The 22,321-nt window shown below is 38.4% G+C and overlaps 1 long non-coding RNA gene across 1 annotated transcript in view; it reads left to right on the forward strand.

Annotated features, from left to right (window-relative positions):
• The window catches only part of LOC146004247 (uncharacterized), a 39,232-nt gene extending 23,161 nt beyond the window's left edge, over positions 1–16,071 (forward strand). Inside the window, exon 3 of the long non-coding RNA XR_014443905.1 lies at positions 12,407–16,071. This is a non-coding gene — a long non-coding RNA (uncharacterized LOC146004247). The remainder of the gene's footprint in view (positions 1–12,406) is intronic.
• The last annotated feature ends 6,250 nt before the right edge of the window (positions 16,072–22,321 follow it).

The following is a 22,321-nucleotide window of genomic DNA, read 5'->3' on the forward strand; positions in this document are numbered from 1 at the left end:
ATGGGCGGTTGTCTTATGCAGAAAGATACTGATGGAATACTACATCCGATAGCCTTCTGCAGCAGACACCTTATAGACACTGAGAAAAAAGCAGACGTCTTTTCTCTTGAAATTGCAGCTGCCTTTTATGTCCTAAAATCATTCAAATTCTTCTTAATCAACACACCTTTTATAGTTTTCACAGATAACCATGCATTGTCTTACCTTAGAACAACAAAACAGTTGTCCGGGGTCCTTGCTCGAAGATCACTCTTCTTCCAAGAGTTCGACTTCCAAATCCACCATATCCCATCATCACAGAATGGTATTGCTGACGCACTATCGAGGAATCCTGTAGACCCAGCCCCTTCCTTGCCCAACGACACTTCCCTTGACACAGACGAGGAGGACATACTAAATCAAGTCTTCATGTTACAATCCGATGACTTTGACATAGGTACGGCACAAAGAGAGGACCCATACTTACAAGCATTAATCAAAATTCATGAAAACCACCCAGATGCCGATCACAAATTAGAGAAAACAGCCTACTCATTCGTTCTTGACAATGGAATCCTTTATAGGAACACTAAATTTTCACCAGGCTATAGAAGACAGTTATGTATTCCCCAAAAACTAAGAAAAGAAGTGTTTCAATTAATTCACTGTAACAAAATGATGGCCGCACATCAAGGTGCTGCTAAAACATACTCCCATCTCTCTTTACGCTACTATTGGCCTAATCTAAAGAAATATGTGTACGCTGCAGTACGCAAATGCACTGAATGTCAAGTAGCAAAAAGAGCTCACGGAGCCGTACAACATACACTGCAAACGAGCCCACCCGCTAGTCATCCCTTTAGCCAAATACATATTGACGTGTGTTGACCACTGACTTCAACCTCTGACACAGGACACAAATATTTTCTATCCGTTGTTGACAATTGTACTAGATTTGCCATAACTGCAAACCCTCCCCAACCATGATGCCAACTCAATAGCTAACGCCCTTGTCTCGCATGTTTTTCTCATTTTTGGTCTTCCAGAGACGATTATGCTTGACAGGAGCTCCCCGAACTGTAGCAAATTAATACAGGAATTATCCCAAATTACTGGTGTCACATTAAAATTTATTGATACTGCTGCCCACTTCAGAAATGGTGTAGTCGAATCATCTTTTCACTACTTGAAATCCATCATGAAAACTTATGTGGTACAAAAACAAGGTAAATGGCATGAACTTTTGGCTAGCGCGACCCATGCTCACAATGTAAGTACACATCTTGGTATGAACAACTCCCCCTATTTTTTGCTATTTGGACAACACCCTAGATTAATTGCAGATGCTGTTCTCCCTACTAATCCCAACACCACTATCTACTCTAATGAACAGAGAATAGAACAACTCCAGGCCGCTCGAGAACTAGCACACAAACATTTAGCAAAGCGATTTGAGCCAAAAAAACAATGTGCCGACATAAAGACACAACAAACGACCTACTCCCCTGGACAATTAGTGTATATTTTGGATACTACCCCTCATCCCCACGTACCCAAGGCTTTTTCCTCCTCCTACAAATTTCAAGGGAAAATAATTTCACAAAACGACGCCAATTCCTATTTGGTGGAATACACCGATGGTCGCGGCAAACAGAAAACCGATGCTATCACGATTCACCGTTTGAAAACAAGGCACCTTGACTCGGACGAGTCTGTCACTTAAATATTCAATTTTTCCATTTTTCACCGTTGCACAGTCCATTCACACTTTATAAATATTATTTTCGCACCCACATGTCAATATAATACTTGTATTTTCGCAATTTTTTTTCGCAACGCGATTTTTTCACAACGGACATTTTTTTTCACTCAGTCTTAGTGATGGGTCGTTCGTGAACGAGTCGTTCAAAAGTAACGACTCTCTCTTGTGAGCGGTGAACGACTCGTTCACCAGAATTGAACGACACGTTCAAAGAGTCGTATGTGTGCCACGACTCCTCCGCCCGCCAAGCAACTGTTATTCCCTCTCCTTTCCACGAATTTTGCGAGGAAGGCGCATGCGCAAGTGTATACTCGCCTGGCGGCCGGAATTTTTTAAAGAAAGCAAGTCGATTCTGCGGGCAGCAAATGGGGACTGGAGAGGAGAGGGAGGGGGGGTCCTCTCTGTTCCTTTTCCCTACCCCTAGTTGAGTAAAGCTGGCTGAAACGTGCCGTGTACGATGAGAGGGGAAGGAGCATGCTCGCGAGTCGCGAGTGTTGTTTGCAGAGAGAGAGAGCGCGCAACCTCAGCCCATGACGGGCAGCGAAGAACAGCCAACAAATTTGTCCTGTAGTTTCAAGTTCGGCCAAACCATTAGCGCTAAAATTACAAGAAATTAAATGTTAGTAAAAAATATTAGGGGAGTCTTGTAAAGATTTTGGGAAGGTGTTAGGCACAGACCTCTTGATTACAATATTCCGATTAGCCTATTTTGAGTTGTTATTGTTTAAGTCCACTTTATGTGCAGATAGGATAGTCGGGACTGGACCTACAGTTTAAAGTGGGATCCGAACCTCCACTTTGTATTGAACACGGTACCCCTTGATTACCGGCGACGTTATAACTACGCCATCGGGGAGACCCGATTAGCCTATTGGAGCATAAAAGTGGACTTATAACAATTTTTGCCAAGCAAACCATTTTAATACATGACAGCGTTAACCACTATGCTATTAAAGTGAATCAGAAAAGGGAGGCAGTAATTTATAATTTGCAACACAAAATACTTAGTGTGGAAAGCGATTGTTACTTTTAATTATTTTCTAAAGCGCCGGCCTCCATGGTGGAGTGGTTAGTACACCTCATTACTCATCCTGATCTTCGCGATTACCCAAAAAAAGTGACAGAAAGGCGAAGTAAAATAAACCAAATCAATCAACCAATCATTATTTTCTAAAGCAAGATCAAAGACAATAAACACCTTTTGTTTTATGTTACTCCAAATCCAAAAATGACGTAATACAAGCAGCAAGCACAAGTTCAAATGATAAACCTTTAGTGAAAATAACAAACATGTATTAAAACAAAAATTATAACTTACAATTTTTTATATTCAGTTAAGAATTACCTAATAGAACAAACCACATGATAATGAATTAATTATAAGTGGACTCGTGAAATGAAGGTCTTCTTATATTTGAATACTACATTATGTTCTGTTTTTCTGATTTTTTAATAAAGAACCTGAGAGACAAACACACGCTCACACACGCAGTTATACATAATTTCTTATAATCCGATCTATAATAGATATTCAATTTGTTATAACATTAATTTAATATATTTTGTGTAATACAAGGAACAAATTTGAAATTATGCGGAGAACGGTGGGGATTTCCCCTCTAACGATCATATCATGCAATTTCCCTCTCTTTCTCTCTGTATGCATGTGTACATACATATACTTATATATTATACACGTGAGATTAGAAGATTAAAATTTAAATCACATTGAAATGATAACGTTATTAGAGACGAATCACAAATTTACACCAATAGAAACACAGCATTATATACAAAATAAAAGTAAAACACAAATTGAAAGCAAAGATAAGTATGAAAATTCAGTGCGCAAAATCATTGCAAAACAAAAATGCAATCAATAAAATTAATATTGACAAAACTAACTCAAGTATTCTATAATGTATGCCGGCGTGGTTAGCACATCAAGGGTCTCGAGAAATATAGTTTAAGGGATGTAAGGGATGATCCTTCCACGTAGTACACCCAATTGTCAACCTCACTTCCACATAGTACACCCTGGACTGCATTTTCCAGACTAACGAGGCTCTGGCGTCTATACCTACGGCCAGTATAATTTTCGTAGGAATGTGTGTGTGTGTTGTCCTGTGTTTTGTCCTTATGTGTGCAGAGTGCCTTTACAGCCTCAGCTTTTAACCGGTCAGATTATTTTAATATTTTAGTTACTACAGGACATTACAGTTATGTTATTTTAGTTCTGGTAAGGGGCTGGATCCCGTATAAAGTGAAGGGTGCAAAATAGCCTAAGTGACGCACACAAAAATTTAAATTCATATTCAATCATAGCCTTTAGTATAAAACAGAGATGTGATGGGGAGGGCCGGCCCCCGTGGCGGAGTGGTTAGCACATCGCGGCACGAGGGCAGGGAATCCTGAGGCCGATATTCGGTGGAAACACATAGCGGCTCGGGATACCACTTTTGCCCAGGCTTTGCTCTTCTGCCACTTTGGCTAATCGCGAACATGAAAATCAGTGATGATATAATGAAATTGATGAAGTGACACACAATTCCGAGATTCCTCTTAGCGCACTGTTCTAACCACTCCTCCACAGAGGCGACTGAAATTGTTGGAAGTGAATCAGTTTCACAAGTAGCAGGGCATTACAAAATCGCAATGAAAACAGGGCCAACCCTTCCAAAGTTGGTGAGATGATGAGAGACACTCTGTGTAAAATGTACTGTCCGAGAATCTCGTCTCATTGGAGTAACGATACCGATTTATGCTTTGAAATCGATAAGCGAACAAGACCTGACAGGTGTTTTTAACTTGAAATCAAATCACGAACAAGATATGCATTCTCATTCACGAGTTGAAACGATGTGCCAAGTCATCTTGTCTCACCACGATACTCGATCGAGTTGCTCTTCCGCTTCGTGCACATGTAAACCTTTTAATTTACACGTTCAATTTTATTTATCCAAGAAAACAAATCTGTTAACATGAGAATGGACAGAAGAAATAAGCTACTAGTTATTTTCCCATTAAGGAAAAAAAAAAATTTAAAATGCTATAATTTCTTATAAATTAGCATGCAGTAATTATATTTTATAATATATTAATTCAGTTTTAATATTTTAACTGCCTAACACGCTTTGTTGTATTTTATGCATCTTTTATACCTAATTACTTAGTATTGACAGCGAGGATGAATGAATTTTACGTACAGATAAGCTAATCGGGACTAGATCTACAGTTTAAAGTGGGATCCACCAGGTATCGTTACAAGGCAACGACGGAGGATGGATGGTGATTAGAGTAATTGACAAGAGGTTAAATACAGATTACCACTCATCTTTGGGCTGGGGTTCGAACCCGGAACTTTCGGTGTCAATAGGCTTACTTTGAGGAGGGCGACACCACTTATCTGTCACTCCAAGATTATTTCAAGCTGGCCAACATGGAAACCAAGAAACAAAGAACATGCACCATGGAGTATGTTTTATTTATGTTATTCAGCCATCCTTTCATTCCTTGTTAAATCCTGGTAAGGAAATCGCTTCCTGTCTCGGATTCGATCCTCTGTGGAGGCACCTTGCCCAGTGATTTAGACCCCCAGTTTAAAATGTAGCTTCAATCCCGAGCATAAAGTGAACTTTAAACATTGTCTGACAAAATCGTTTTCATATGACGTGAAATATTTCATTAACATTAACGTGTAAATATTTTACTAATGAAAACAGCATTAAAGAATGAATGTAGAAGTTTAATCATAAATCTCATCGTACATGATACTGCAAAAAAGCTTTTATTGAATGACTGCAGAATTAGGAACAACTACGTAAGATGGACATGGGTCATGTTCACGAGTGATATAAACAGCTGTTGGCCATCTGCGGTGAGCCTACGTGTTAAGGTGTTTTACTAGTAGAAAGCAACATTAAAAAAAATACATACGTATAATTTGGCCCGCTTTATAGAAATTCGATCATACATTATGATATTGGCAGAAACTTATATTGAATGACTGTAGAACAACAAAAACATGGATATGGGATGGACATGGATAATGTTCAAGAGCGATATATATTTCTTAAACACAGCTGTTAGCCATCCGCGGAGAGCGAGCGGGTGGATCCTACTTTAAACTGTAGATCCAGTCTGCTGGCGAGACTGCCGCCGCCGCGCCTTGTGTAAGAGAGCTCGCGACTCGCGAGCGAACGATGAGTGAGGAGAAGAGTCGCTAAGGCGAGCGAGTCGTTAAGGTGCTTAATGACTCTTCGTGCCGACTCGCGAGTCGTGAACGATGAGGGAGGAGAAGAGTCGCTAAGGTGCTTAATGACTCTTCGTGCCGACTCGCGAGTCGTGAACGAATGATGGGGAAAGAGTCGTGGGACTGTGCTGTGACTCTTCGTGCTGTTTCAAGAGTCGTGAACGAGCGATGCTCGTGGAAATGCAAGCATGTGTCGCAGCGCAGATCTGGAGTGCATTTTGTTGCGATATTAAAACCAGTGATCGAATGCAAAAAAGGAAGAATATGTAAATGCACGTTATTACTAATAAAAGGTTGATATAATTATATATCATTTCTGTGTATGGTATCGTACTGCATAATTTGCATTATCCGCAGCATGAAATGTAAACTGAAACAAGATACAAATATAGAAAATCTCACTCATGAGGCAGAGTAATGAAAACAAGTATGTGTATAAAAAAAAGTATAAATTTTGTTTGTGTGTGTGTGTGTTTACTGTTTACACATATATGTATATCCACACACATACAGAATCGTATTTGCATTTTTCTTATTTTATGCCGCTTTTCTTCAAATTTTAAGTAATCGCGACGATGAGGATGATGCGTGATGATATAGATGAAGGGACACTCGTAAAGAATATCCTTGCCCAGACCGGGACTAGATCCCGGGAACTTCTGTGGCAAGATCAAATGTCGATTACTTCAGAATCTTGGCCTTCTAGTCGGCTACACGCACACACACATACACAAAAATGCAATACAATTTATTAATCTTGAAGGACGTACGTTGTGTTCGTTTACTTAAATACAATCATCTGCTTCAACACCACCTACCCCCTTCCCCCTCTTCAGGCATGTGTTTCGAGAAAAAGAAGCTTGGCGACTCTTTTGAACGACTCATTTGAACGACTCGCACAAATGAACGGCTTGAACCCATCACTACTCAGTCTCACACAGGAACGAGCACATGTAAAAACGGAAGTTCCGCCATTTTGATTCACGTAGTACCCTCTTCTTCCTGTTCCCTCCTCCTCAACACTATACACATAAATGAGTCGGGAATTAACTTGCAAAGCAAGTTCGAAGACTAAAATAAACTTTTAATATTCCACAAAGTAATAATAATAAAGAAGTAGAAAGTAAAAACGGCCAATCAGGAACGTAGTCTCTCAACTGACTACTGGTTGAGTACGTGAATTTTCCACTCGCTAGAGACAACGCGATTTTTTTCTGTCTGCAGCAAGCAGACTGTAAAAAAAAAAAAAAAAAAAAACTCGCACAAGTATCTGCGCATGCGCGACCTACCCGTAGTCGAATCTCGCACAGCTGACGATGTAGCAATCGCCTCGGCTCGAGCAAATACATCGCGGAGCGCAAAACGTAAACAAATGGTAATAAAATACAAACAAATAAAAATGCAGAAGTTTATATTATAAACTATTCAGTCTCGAGAATCTCTTGCATTACAGCTTGTTATTCCTTCTCTTTTCTAATTTATCATTCGTGCTCTTTTACCTTTTTCTTTGAGTAACTAACTCGAAAACCATTTTTTTTCTCATCACAAATCTCATGCTTAATACATGTTATTTTTTTTTGTGCAAACTCAGTTTTAAAATTGTATCCTTGTCCCTTTCAGGGTTCACTACCGACAATGGCAGTAATGTTACTACTTTCCCTTTTTTCCCTCATTTTTTCGGTCACCATGGCGACTGAACATGTGAAAATCATCTCGGGAATTTATCTGAAAGAACTACCAGGAACCATCCCTTATCATTATACCATCCCCATCTACTATAATGTGAAACTGGAAATGCCTAAACCCCAGCACTTTCCATCAACACTACATAATGCCACGTGCAACAAAGGTGTAGAAGATTCCAACCAATGTAAACTTGCGGTCCAACTCCAAAATTTTCATTCACACCTTTTTTCACACCTTTCCCTCTTCACACGACCCACTCCCAACACTTCCGTAGTTAGACAAAAACGTGCACTCCTTGGCTTTATAAGTAGCATTGCTAACTATTGCTGTGACTTTGCCACTACTAAGCAACTAGAACCCTTATTCCAAAATGCTCATGAAGTAAAACAAACGATATCTGACATTAAATTACAACTGCAAGCTAATCATATTTTCTATCAAAATTTAACTGGTGAAATTCACTCTTTCCAACATCAGTTTGAGGATGTTTTTACTGAATATGCTAACCACTCTGATAGTTTGGCTAGAAATCAGGAAGCATTAATTAATAAACTCAAAAATTTAACAATCAAAGATGCACGTCAAGCACAGGCATATCTCATCGAATTTATGACCCTAACCTTGCAGCTTAGCCAAATTTTCACCCTTTTTGAATATGAGAATACCATTAACAATTGTAAACATCATTTTCTCTCTGAACATGTAATATCTAAAACAACACTGCACCGAGACTTGAAAAAGATTCAAAAAAATATTCTTCCTACTGGATTTGATATAGCGATTCCTCTCACACTTATTGACATGTATTATCAGATACCACTGTCCCAATGCAGAATTTCTGCTGATGCTGTCAATATTGAGTTGAAAGTGCCTATCACTTCCACTCAGAAGAAATATAAACTTTACTTAGCAATCCCTGTCCCCTTTTCGTATCAAAATTTAACATGCGTAGTGTCGCATAATCCATCGTATATCGCCATCGATGATTCTCATAATGTTGTCACTATTAGTGGTACAGACCTTGAAAATTGTCAGGTCCATACACAGAAATTGTGCCATCTGCCTTCTCACACAGGAAGACACGATGGGCTCAATTTCTGTTTTTCCAAATTAATTCAAGCAACAACTGTGGCTGATACGATGAATGTGTGTACCTACACATGTCATGAATCCCACCTCACCGATGTGGTCAAATTAGATTTAAATGTATATGCAATAATTAATCCTCCTCCTACCATCAACTTTTTTTACGCTAATGGCTCCACTTTACATTATAATCTTACCACTTTTCACGAACCCGGTGCAGTATTGTTACACGTGGCTTGCCGTACAGATGTACTTGTCACCCCCGATATCAAAATTCATGCTATCTTTCCTTGTGGTTTCGATCATTCAACAATCCACCGAACAATTCATATCCTTCCTGCTGCCTGGACCAACAATCCCAATTTTCTACTCGACACCCATTATAAAATTTCCCCCCTTGTGAATGCAACGGCTCTTTATCATAAACAATGGACATTTCATATCCTCACCTTAACCTCTCCCAATATAAAGTTCTTGACATCCCTCCTATAACTCCACTTTACAGACATGCGGATTTTCCTATCATTATAATTTTTGTCTGGCTCACATGTCTCACTCTAGGTGTCATATACCAATTTAAACTTCTCCACATTCTCCTTTTCTTATGTTTTACTTCTAAGGCTCGTGCACTTACCCCTCATGACCTTGTAAAATCTCCTGCACATACAACCTCCTATCTCTTCTTAATTTTCATAGCTCTCCTGCTTCTTTGTATTTGCATTACATACACGTACTTACGTCTAAAACGTCGCACTTCTTGCTGTTCATGTTGTCACCGGCAAACCCCATCTCCTCCTAAGACATGTCCCGTCCCTATTATTAGTCCTCCTATTTCCTTAGCTGCTATATCTCAACGTCCCGCACATTCCCCACCACCCCCTCCCACTCTTCGTCAACTTACAACTCCAACTCGCTTAGCTCCTCCTCTTCCCACACATATCACCTTCGATGATGGCTACTGTCTACCCACCCCTGTCATTTCACTTCTGTCACCTTCGACACCAACCTTTACTCTTCCGTACTTAGGCGAACATCTTCTGTTATAACTTCCCCTTCCCTACGCTTGTCGGCTCCCCCTTGCACAACGTCACCATCTGGCCATGCCACACTCACGTCTTCTCAAGCATCTATTCGGCAGTTCTGCATACAGCCAGTCACCCAGCAGTCGGTCAGCGAGGAATCACCAGGGTGCAGCAGTCATCCTCATGCAGACACCATGCAGCCAGCCAACCAGCAGCCATCTATTGCAGACTTCATGTAGCCAACCAGCCAGGAGAACTCCTATTGCAGACATCATGCAGCCAGCCAGCCAGCAGACATTCTATTGCAGACATCCTCATGCAGACAACATGCAGCCAGCCAACCAGCAGCCATCTATTGCAGACACCATGCAGCCAGCCAACCAGCAGCCATCTATTGCAGACTTCATGCAGCCAACCAGCCAGGAGAACTCCCATTGCAGACATCATGCAGCCAGCCAGCCAGGAGACCTCCTATTGCAGCAGACATCATGCAGCAAGCCAGCCAGCACATATTCTCTTGCGGACATCATGATGCAGACATCATGCAGCCAGCCAGCCAGCACATATTCTCTTGCATCCATCATCATGCAGCCAGCCAGCCAGGAGACCTCCTATTGCAGCAGACATCATGATGCAGACATCATGCAGCCGGCCAGCCAGGAGACCTCCTATTGCAGCAGACATCATGCAGCCAGCCAGACCCCATGCCGACATCATGCAGCAAGCACATAAACATGTAGCCAGCAGACCACAGGCAGCCTGCAGCTCAGCATACCACCAGCGGTCAGCATTCCAACTGAACATGCAGCCAGACCGGTGCAGTACCAGCTATACCGACAGCTCCAACTTCTTTTTTTACACATTATTATATACAGGGTTTTTATTTTTCTTTACTCTATGTAACTTTAAATATTATTTTCAAAATATACTCTCCATAACCATCTCTACTCGGCTTCGTAACCACTCACAGTGGATACATCTTGGCCAGGGGAATGATGAAGGAATTGGGAGCATAAAGTTAGAAACATTAATTTGCCTCAAACATCGCTCTGAAGCTCGCAAGTTGAATGCTCATTCACCCCACATTCCACCGGATGCAGAGCTGAGCAACAAGAACTTTCCACTTGGCTCTGCACAGTCAGCAAGGCAACGGCCCTCGCCAGCGGTGAGTGCACCTCCACTGTAAATTTCCATCTGCATCTAGGGATACCCCAGGTGCACAGTGGAGGTGCAAAGTCCACCAACCTATGACTCAAATCCAATGTATAAAACCCCTGGCGACGGTAAATCGATCTCTCACTTCGCTCCAATATCACCACCAAACTGATCGACGAGAAGAGGACGACGGCCTGCTGAGAGATCGCGACATTACGAGGCGGCAACAAGCGAGAAGTCCATAAGCAGTCCGGATTAAGCCAACCGAAGAATCTGCAAGAATAAAACAAGTCGCCGAATTGCCTGCCGTCTCTTATCGTCATCTTCGATCTCTCCAGTGGACACCTGTCACCGTTGCCGACGCCAGAAGCCGAGGGCCAAACCAACAGCAAGGGGTGAGTAGCGTTCAACAACACAGGCTCCCAACAATCCTTCATCAGCCTCCTTAAGGGTAGAGGTGGTTAGCCAAGTCAAACTTAAGACCTATTGTATTTATCTGAGCTACGTCCCGGCATGACTCGATCCCGTACCTTACCCAACGTCACGCTACATGGTGGAGATAGCTGGCTCCACTCCGTGGAATTGCATAAAATTCTATTTTTTTTTACGTCACTCAAAACCCCGTAATTTAAAATCCCCGCCGCACACAGCAGCAACCCTAGAAATTCTTCTTTTTCGATAATACACTTCGTATTATAAAACCCCCACTTGTAAATTCTCTCTTCCGCTCACTATCATTTCTTGTGAATAAGTGCATAAAAATTCCCCCTCCTCCGCTATTAATTCCCCCGCTCCTTCCCCCCGAATAACCAGATCCAAGGCTCAACATCCCGATTATCCGCAGTTTCTAGGTGGTCTAGAAACACCCAAAAAAAAATTTTTTTTATAATTTTCAGTCTGCCACTGACAGGAGACAAATTTAGTAAATCAATTTCTATTTTTCTATTCATCTATATTTACAAGAATTAATGTAACAAAGAATGGTATTTTGTATGGTGCATTAAATAAATAAAATGGATGTCCAGTGTCAAAGCAGAAACTGAGTTCCAGCTCACTTTACACCCTGCCACACTGGGTATGTGTAATTTGAATGTTCATCACTGAATCTAATTATTGATATAATTATATCTTGAACAAGATGAGTTTTGATCTCGTGGTGACACATCTCTAAGGGTATGATGGTCTCATCATTCATATCTCAGTTTTTAAATAGAGATCTCAATTTCTGTAAATGAAACCAAAGCTTGTCTCTTGTCAGTACCAATCCTATAGAATTTGACTTATAATACCATCATGGGCCAGGAAGTCATGACTTTTTGCTAATGCCTCAATCACTTCATGTTTATATATATATATATATATATATATATATATATATATATATATATATATATATATACATATACATATATATATACACACACACACCTGTATAATATATATATATACGGTATTTTTTTTCAGGTTTTTGTGGAGGTGACAATAAAATTGTACCCAAGTTCTTAAAACATGCACCAGAGAACAAATCGAAGTACAAATGCTACAACCTTGGTATATTATTCACCACTCCAGACCATATCAGAGAATATGTCTTTAATAATGAGAAAAATGGAGAACCTTATTGGACAACTGTCAACAATTCTCAAGGCTGGGCAAAGGCCTTGGCAAAGAAGCTAAACCCAGATATTGAGAAAAAAATGAACAACTTTCTAATTTCTGGAGGAAATTCCTTGGAGGAAGTCGACCCTTTCGCTACATATGGATATGTCCCTATTACAGATAATATTTCTGTGAGTAAGCAACTCTTTGCTAGATATGGAGCATCCTTAAAAAAATAACAAAGCATGTGGCATTCAAGAATTATTCAAAATATATTTTTGGGGGCAATGCACCTTTGATTGCTTTTATTATTCTGTTTGTAATGATGTATTGTTCTCTATGAAGTACAGAGTAGAAAATATAAATGAATGAGCAGTTGTAGAAAAATGCACTTATTTTCAAAATAGGCATTTAAGTTAAATCACATATTATAATTGTGTAGCAAAGTTTTGTCATAATCACCCTTGGTATGTTAATCGAACATGAATTACCTTTAAGAGTTTGCTTGTTGCACAACAAAAATATTAAAAACCAGTGGCGCAACAATTTCAGTTCTCTGTATTAATAAAATTCACTTTTCCAATAGTTATAGCTAACTTCATTTTCACGACAGTTTCCCCAATGGCATACTGGTAATGTTTTTGCCTTGCCCTGGGTTTGATTTCCAGTTGAGAGACACTGCAGTGGAGTTACAGATCCGACTAGTTTACCAGAACATAAAGTGGACGAAAAAACAAACTTTCGACATTTCACAAATTATTCCCTAAGAATATGCATTTTTAACAAAGTACAGTGCATGTAGTGGTGTATACTCTGATGCAGGCAACTTGCACTGCAAGTGTGTGGGTGTAGAGGCTAGGGGTCACTGAGAAAAGCTGATAGAAATTAGCAGGGATTGATTTCTGCTGCTGTGAATTTGTGGCAATTTGATTCCAGTTCCTAGAAATTGCAGCAGCTTACAAACATCTTGCATGTATTTCCTCAAACTTCTTTGCACATTTATGGCTCCTTTAAGGAAGATAAAAACTTTCAATATTAGAAACCTTTCTTACATATGTCATTGAGTGGGGGAAATGCAAGGGTAGTATTTTATAACTACCATCCCTGTTTTCTGCTAGAAAAGTTGAAAATATTTGAAGTATTGACCTTAGTTCAATTCATGTTCTTACACTTTCTAGTGCCTTAGAGTGAGTTATATTACTTGTAGACAGCTATAGAGTGGGTACCTTTCCTCTGTGGTCAGCAACTTCGAGACATTTTGCAAGGTTCTGTGTATACAAAAGTAGTGCTAATATGTTTAATATTATTATTATTATTAATTATCTAAACAGAGCTATGGAGATATGTATGTATCCAGAAATAGCTCAATAACAATACTATTATCTGCATTATTGCAGAGATATGTTTCATAGTAAAAACTTAATGCACAAAAGTGTTAAATGAAAACATTACTGGTATTATTTATTTATTTATTTAAAGTTTGGGTGACCAACAGGTATTTATTTAGCTGATTTAAAAGTTACAGCGACAAATACATGTTACACACATAGCGATAAGTTAGAGGTTGATTACATTATCAGAATTGGACATACGAAGCTAGAATATGCTTAGTCGAGAAAATCACATTATGTAAAAATGAAGCAGAGAATTATTGGTATGTACAAAGAAAAATAAAGAAATAGAAATTCACCACACAGGTATTACAATACATGATCATTATTTTTTCTAACAGGAGAATTCAACTAATGGCCATTATATGTATGGAATATATACGTCCTTGCAATATTATCAAATGCTGTTAAGTCTTGTTTCCATGTTAATAAAACATTAAAATGCTGACCAAGGCAAACTTTTATAGTATAAAAATTGATGTATCTGTGCTTCACACAATTCTACATAACCCCATTCTTTTCACTATTTTAGACTAATAATTCATATTTTCCAATAAAAATAAGTGCACAAAGACAATAATTACCTATCACTGATGGTTAGTTGTGTGTTTTTTGAACTTATGAAGCTTATATCTGAACATGCTTGTCTCTGTCTACTTGATTATGAAGTGAGTTTATTTCTCTTACAATACGATTTATTGACTTTTAGACATATACATGTACATATCTTTGATTCTTTGGATCTATTTGTACTTGTTGAGGTAGAAATTTCTTTGCAGATTATTTCCAAATATTGGGAACAATATTTAAATCTACTAATATTAATACTAATATCAATACCAAATGTATTTGTTTAAAATGCAGTTGACATTCATTGCAACTGCAGTTTTCATGAATACTATATACATGCATGTGTTATATCATTATATTAATTCAGTAATGTGTATTCACTTACTTCCCTTAATTCCTGTTGGAACATAGAGCACCAACAAAGCATCTCCACCTGGTCCTATTGATGGCAATCTCTTCACTGCATTCCAGCTCTCTCCTTCCTGCAATGCCTGAGCGTGAAAGATCTTTGCAACGTCTGTCTAGCCTCCCTCTTTTCCTTCTTCCCTGTGGGTTCCATGCCCTATCCAATTCCATTTTCGGCTCTTTATTTGTATGGACACCTCGGTTTCTCCAGATTTTCTCCAAAGTTCTTGGTTTTGAATCACTTCTTGCCAAAAGATATTCAAAATTCTTCTCAGGCCGCTGCCTGAGAAGGTCTGTAGTTTAGAGGTGATCGTTTTTGTTACCTTCCAATGTCTCAGACCCATATAAGAGTACAGACTTAATATTACTTTGAGCAATACAAAGTTTGGTCTTCATAGATATCTTCTTATTTTTCCTTACTGGTCACTGCCTGCTGTAGCTTCCTACTTTCCCGCAGGGTTCTTACATTCCATATTCCAATTCTCGTAATCCTTTTAGGCTAAATGTCGTCGTCTTAGAATCAGTTCGGCTTCCTTGTGTTGATGTTTCTGTAATAGTGTGATTTAAAGTGAGTGGGTTATTGGCCCACAGCACCCGATCTTGGTGATTGGTCTGCCACCTAAGCCTCCAAGTAGGCTAATTTTCTGATGGGGTATTTTCCCCTAATCTTTGAGGATCCCTCCTCTTCACAAGACAGTGGCGTTTTCTCATATTTATATTCGATGAGAATGAGTGCCTCTTCCACCAGCTATGCCGTTCTGAAGGTCTCTTTCTTCGCCATAGTTGCCATTGAAGTCTTCACCGTAACCCTGGTAAGGAGCCGGTGCCAGTTGGTGGACCAAGGTTTTAAAAGAGGTGTTACTCCTCCTGTTTCCTGGTTCTTCCGCCTCCTTTGCCATTGAGATGGCCATCTATCTTCTTCTGCTATTGGAGCTGCTGACCAGCATAGTCTATATTAAACATGTGTAATATCATTATATTAATTCAGTAATGTGTTATGTGTAACAAGTGTATTAACATAGTATGCATTATTCTATTGCAAATGTTAAAGGCAAATTTTTGCATTGCTATATCTAATTTGTAACTTTCCATTTACAAAATTTTTCATACAAGGGTAAATTAATTTTTGCACTTTTGGACAATAAATATATTATGAAAGTTCTATTTCTGATTTAATTTTTCAGTAAGATACGAAACATCTAAGATAAAATAATTCATTGAAGGTACTCTACTTGGCTCGCTTTTACCTAGCATATCAGCGAAATGCATTGCTTGAACACATAAGACATAACTGGCGGGAGGTGCTCGTAGGGGATCTGGACCCCCCTTCCCCTGACCTGCCATCTGACTCCCTCCAGGAGATCCGGATCTCCTGTACATTCAAAAGTGAAGGTGTCTGAGCAATGATTACAAAGCAAACTCGCCACTACTAAGAAAGGTGAACGCAAAGAATTAGAAATCTGGGAAATGACTTCTTACTTAGAGATTTGTCTATGTTGATAACATCTGATTCACTTTGAAGCAATTCTGTATATGCAGGACCATGTGCATTTTCTTTGGACCAAGACAGTGCATGAGAGGGCATTCAACATTCTTTCTCATAAGTTGCAGTAGGGTAACGGTCACCTGTGCCTATTCAGGGAGAGATCAGTTTTTGGCTCAAGGATTCTGTGGAAAATTCTGTCCACACTCTTTGGTCTTTACGAACTCCCGCAGACACGAAAATCATTGGCCATGAGAAAAAGTGCACATGGTACACACATAATTCTTAGAATTTCAAGCAGGATGGCCATTAGGAAATGCGAGGACCTGCGCAAATTATACCCATGAGGCTGTTATAATTTAAAAAGTAGAAATATTTATGTCTTCAATTCCCCATGAAATTCTACACTTCAACCAATATAATTATTTCCTTCCTTCCTGTAGTGATGTCATTGACTTGCAATTAAGTAGTCTTGGGTTCAATACCTGATCAGGCAAATTGTGGTTACAGTCCCACTTAAGCTGTAGGTACGGTCCCAATTACCCTATCTGTGCATAAAATGGACTTAAAACTCAACTCAATTCTTCCTGACCTTCAACACAAGGATTTTCCGTGAACTGCCAATGAATTCTGGCAGCATGTATAGGAGTGGTTCTCAACCTTTGTGAAATCGCAGCCTGGAAAATTCATTTTTTAAGATAAGGACCCAATCCCAACAAATTTATTCGTAAATACCTTTCCATTTTTTAAAAAGTTCATAGTAATATAAGTATTAATAATTAATTACAGCATAATCATAAAACTGACAAATATAAAGTTACATGTAAATTAATTATATCACTGGACTAATCCAATAATGTAGCATATTGTAGCTTCCTCAGGTCAACATGCTGGTTTTTATTGACATATCAATTTCTGATAAAAAATTTGTAAGATTATTCAGTGTAAAACATGTGTAATATTATATTGATTTATTTAATGATGATGGTTTAAAAAAAACTGTACTGAGAAAAATATTTATGCATTGTATCCCACCCATGGAAGTCAACTGAGCAGGAGAAGCAGCAGAAGTATATCAACTTGCCAGCAAAACATTTTCTTTTTAATCAGATACACATGCTAAATAATCATGTGTGCAAAATATGTAAGTCAATAAATAGGTCGCAACACTAACTAATATTTTGAAATTAAAAACACCACACTTATTATCAGACACATACCTGGCCCTTGGCCAGGAAATGATTGGTCATCGCCATTTTCACATTCCATGCCGCAGTGGCCTTGTACTGAGGGTGTTAAGTGACTTATTGAGCCACCCTGTAAATATGCAGCACTTTAACACACTTTAAGTTATTGAAAAAGTTAAACTTAGTTTCTTTTATTTCAACTGAAGGTAAGTTACGCTAGTGAGAATTTTGTGGCAGTTTCCTGTCCGTTACATTATTTATTCTGGGACGAATTGAAGTGACAGCCAAACGGTGACAGATGCAAAGTTGCAGGTGGTTCCTCTGTTCTGTTTTAATCACAGGTGTGGGAGAAACTGCAGTTTCATATAGATATGTGGTAGAAAAACAAACAAGAAATTTAATTAATATTTCATGTAAAATTGGGTATTCAGTTTTCATTCTTATTGATAATTTCGAATTGTACATAGAATGAAAAGTACTTTCCAGTCCTTTGTCCAACCATAATTCAATAAGTTGAAGGGTTTCTTTATGAGAAAGGGCTGCTCTCTGGACGTAACGAAAGGATTCACAATCCACATCCTTTGAGGATCCTCATGTTCAGGATAATGCTTTTCAGACGAGAACATCGCCATCTTGAAATGAGCTGCAGTAGGGCTAGGATTAGGTGGAAGAAGCCTCGCACTTTAATAAAGAACATTTGAATTTGGATAATATCTGCGAACAGAGAGATCATCATCTGCTTCCATAATATAATATGAATAGAACAAACATTTAAAGTATGTGACTTGGTCAGTAACAGTTGTTATGCAAATGTTATTTATGCATTCTGAGTTTGAGCTTTTCAACACAATCACTAATACTATTCTCCCCTGAATATTTCCAGTAAATATTTATTAATGAAAAATGCCTAGAAAACTAAAATAACAAACCCCAGAAGTTCTCCCAGCCTCAGCCTGCTATAACTGATGCCATGGTCACAGTCCAGTGGCTGAGAAACGCTGGTGTGGACTGTAGAGGACATCAATACAAACAGATTTTTTCAACTCTTTGCTAGTTCAGGTGTTGTTTCAGTGCTGTTTGTTTTACAGGATAAAAATAATTTTTCTTGAGGGTTTATTAAGTCGAAATGAGACCTCAACAAAAATAACATCAAGAAAAATCATTCAAATAGAAGTCCTCTGCTTGCTGTGAAAGTTCGTCGGTGGTTCACAGCAACACCCACATAAGTATGTAAATGCTTGTGTGTTAGTTACTAATGCTCTAAGTTGGAATATGGTACTGTCACAGCTAGGAGATTTTACGTAAAGCATCCCTCAGCTATTTAGGAATGGATATGACCAGGTAACAGATTTACATGCAAATACATATCTTCATACAATGCAAAAATCAATGTTATTGTGTATCCCACAAGTGTGTTGATGGACTGAAGGTTCATGGAATCATGCAATGGGAAATATAATCAAATTTCCAATATAGACCCACAGTAGGCTGGATGCCATTTCATATCTCATATATGTTGTCATTTGAGTGCATTGTTTAGTATCATTTTATGATGTTATAAGTCGTATATGTTTATACTATCTCACAATATTTAATTTAATCTTTTAATCCATGACAGAATACATATATTATCCTTTCATTGTAACGTCAACATGTTTTACTGATGGTAGTACATTTTAAAAGTAGCTTTGCTGCAGCTACAGCTACAGCTATTCTTCCAATATGTAGCTTCACTACAGCTACAGCTACATTTACCAAAAAGTAGCTCGCTACGCTACTCCTGTTCGCTACTCGCTACTTCGCTACTTTTTGCGCTACTTCTGTATAAAAAAACTTAAAAATAACCATGTGGATATTAAAAAATCCCCTACTACTGGTAAATAGATTATGTTATTTATTATCATGATTCCCATCATTCGATAATTTTGATAGCTGTTTTACTTGAGTTACTTATTTTTACTATAGTTTTTGAGAATAACATACCTATGCAAGTGGCATTTCAATTCAAATTTGATATATGAATATTGCAATTAGGGTGTTACCCAAATTAATGATTACAACTATACACAAATGAAATTTGGTAGGATTACGTATTTATGTTCACATCAACATATTTTTCTTGATAATAAATATTTCATTTTTTAATAGACTGATATGATGGCAGCATTTTGAATGAACCTTTGTTTACAAAAGGGCTCCAGGTTCGATACCCAGCGGAGGCACATAGTGGCTCGGATCCAGTCTCGATCAGCTTATCTATGCATAAAATGGATTCAAAACAAAAACTAGGAAAGACACCAAGTTGGGAGGATGGGATCCTCCTGCTCCTCCATTCCCCACACTGCTCATCATTCTTCCTCATGCTCACAATTAGCCGAAAGTGGCAGAAAGTGACTATTTATTTTATTTATTTATTGCGTCTTGTTTATCATGGCGAAGTTAAGGCTTTGTAGCCTTTTCTACCACTTAACCATGTTTACAACAACATTTAAACCATTACATAGAAAGGTAAATTTTAAAATATAAAAAGAGAAATATAAAATTACAAAGAAAAAATTACAGAAAAAAAATGATACGAAAAAAAAATACATATGGGAATAAAATCCTAACCTATACACACGAACATACAACAAAACACACACATACACACACACACACAATCAGATATTCATGACAGTAGTCAGGGATTTGAAATATTAAGGTGAATAAGGATTTTCAGTGTTGTTCTGCGCTTAACTGTATGCAATTTATCACTAAAATATAATGTGCTAACTATTTGTGCCCAATAAAAAATGTTTTAATTGCGTCTTAAAGACATATACTGAAGATGAGTTTCGGATTTCGAGGGGCAGTGAGTTCCAAAGACGAGAAGTAGAAACGGTGAAAGATTTTGAATAAAAATTTGAGTTATGAAGGGGGATGAGTAGTTGAGTTCTCCCTCGCGATCTGGTGTCAAGGCTGTGTGATTCGGAAAGCACTAGTATAGATAAGAGAATAATTAAATAAACCATTCATCCTCATTGTCATGATTGAGAAGAGTTGAAGAATAGATGAGGAGGTAAACAGAAGAGGACAAATGGGTGGTGGACTATATCAAAGCGTTCGAAGATTAATATGGAACAAGTATGTACTACCTATGAAATGCAAAAAGGTAACATATAATACATACTATGTGCCAATAATTACATGACATAGAGAGACAAGAAAGAGATGCAGACAGAGGAGATGAAATTTTTAAGGAGTCTATGGGAGAAGACTAGAAGGGATAGCATATGGAATGAGGAGATCCGACAGACAGTGGGTGTGGTGAAGCTTCAGGACAGGATAGATCAGGCACAGATGAGATGGTTGGGACACATGAAGAAGATGGATGCAGAAAGACTACCAGTAAGAGATTATAATGCACAAGGAGTGGGAATAAGGCCAAGGGGGAGACCAAGATGTGGGTGGAAAGAGCAGATAGTGGAGAGTGTTAGGAGAAGAGGACAAGATTGTAACACCGTGAAAAGAGAGGAGTGGTGGAAGACCAGGAAATAATGGAGAGGCTTCACTTCTATGCCGACCCAGTCAGAGGCAGGAAACGGCGAAGGATAATGATGATGTCATGATTAGCAAAAGTTACAGAAAAGTGACGCAAAAGTAGGAAAAATACATAAATTTGAAAACTATGTATATTAACTAAAGAAAATTGTTGTTTCTGCAGGAAAGTCAATAACTCGTACGTACTTTTTACAATATGATACAATATATTGAGGAAACTGTCGTGTAAACCCGAGTGTTCTAAACGTATTGTAATTTTAAAATTTGTGAACAAATATTTTCGCGAAAATAATTGTAATTCCAGAAACTCTATCATTCTTGAAACAATAATTTCTTGCTGGTGAGATCCTATATACTGACAATGATCAATGCTGTTAACGTACAGAACCATTTATTGCTGGCACTATTCCTTTGTCAGTGCAGTGGAAAATCCATCGCTCGTTTTTGCACTGCAAGTTGTGTTTTACACAGCAATTAATGACATTTTGGTGCCTCTTACACCATGGATATCCACAGGATTTGTTCCGGGGGTGATGCAAACGAGGCACTTTTTTCCAGCGGTGCAACAAACGAGGCATGTTTCGCCCCAAAATAGTGATGCAGCTCAAAAAAAACGTCGCTGTTAGCTGAAATATATTCATATACGTCAGTTAGTTAGATATCCAGATAATAATTAAATAACATGCAGATATCTATAATCTACAATCTAGATAATCTGTATTTCCATGTAACAGATTTGTCTTTATGAACCTCCTGCAAAATTAAAGGTTATTGTCGATTTTTTCTGACGCTGTTGCCACATTCAAAATTCACCTCAAAATGCTGAGAGAAAATGTAGCTGTAGCGAAATTTTCGCTGCAACTACAGGAATTTTGTAGCTTCGCTACCGCTACAACTACAATTCTCAAAATGTAGCGTCGCTACGGCTACAGCTACAAATTTTGTAGCTAGCTACTGTAGCGACACTACAAGTAGCACGCTACTTCTGACCACTGGTATTATATAATAGACTGTATCACTAATACGAGTGCTAAGGTATCATTTCATTTTTCAACTCACTATATTATTGTATGTTATAATGTGAACACAAATTGCCATGTCCGATATCACAGCATGTAAATGCAAACATGTGATTCATGGATGAAATAAATCTAATCTAAAACTGGAGAAGTATATGAGGCTACAGTTAGGGCAACACTATCCT

This window comes from Lepisma saccharinum, chromosome 21, assembly GCF_977018435.1.
Source record: "Lepisma saccharinum chromosome 21, izLepSacc3.1, whole genome shotgun sequence".
NCBI lineage: Eukaryota > Metazoa > Arthropoda > Insecta > Zygentoma > Lepismatidae > Lepisma > Lepisma saccharinum.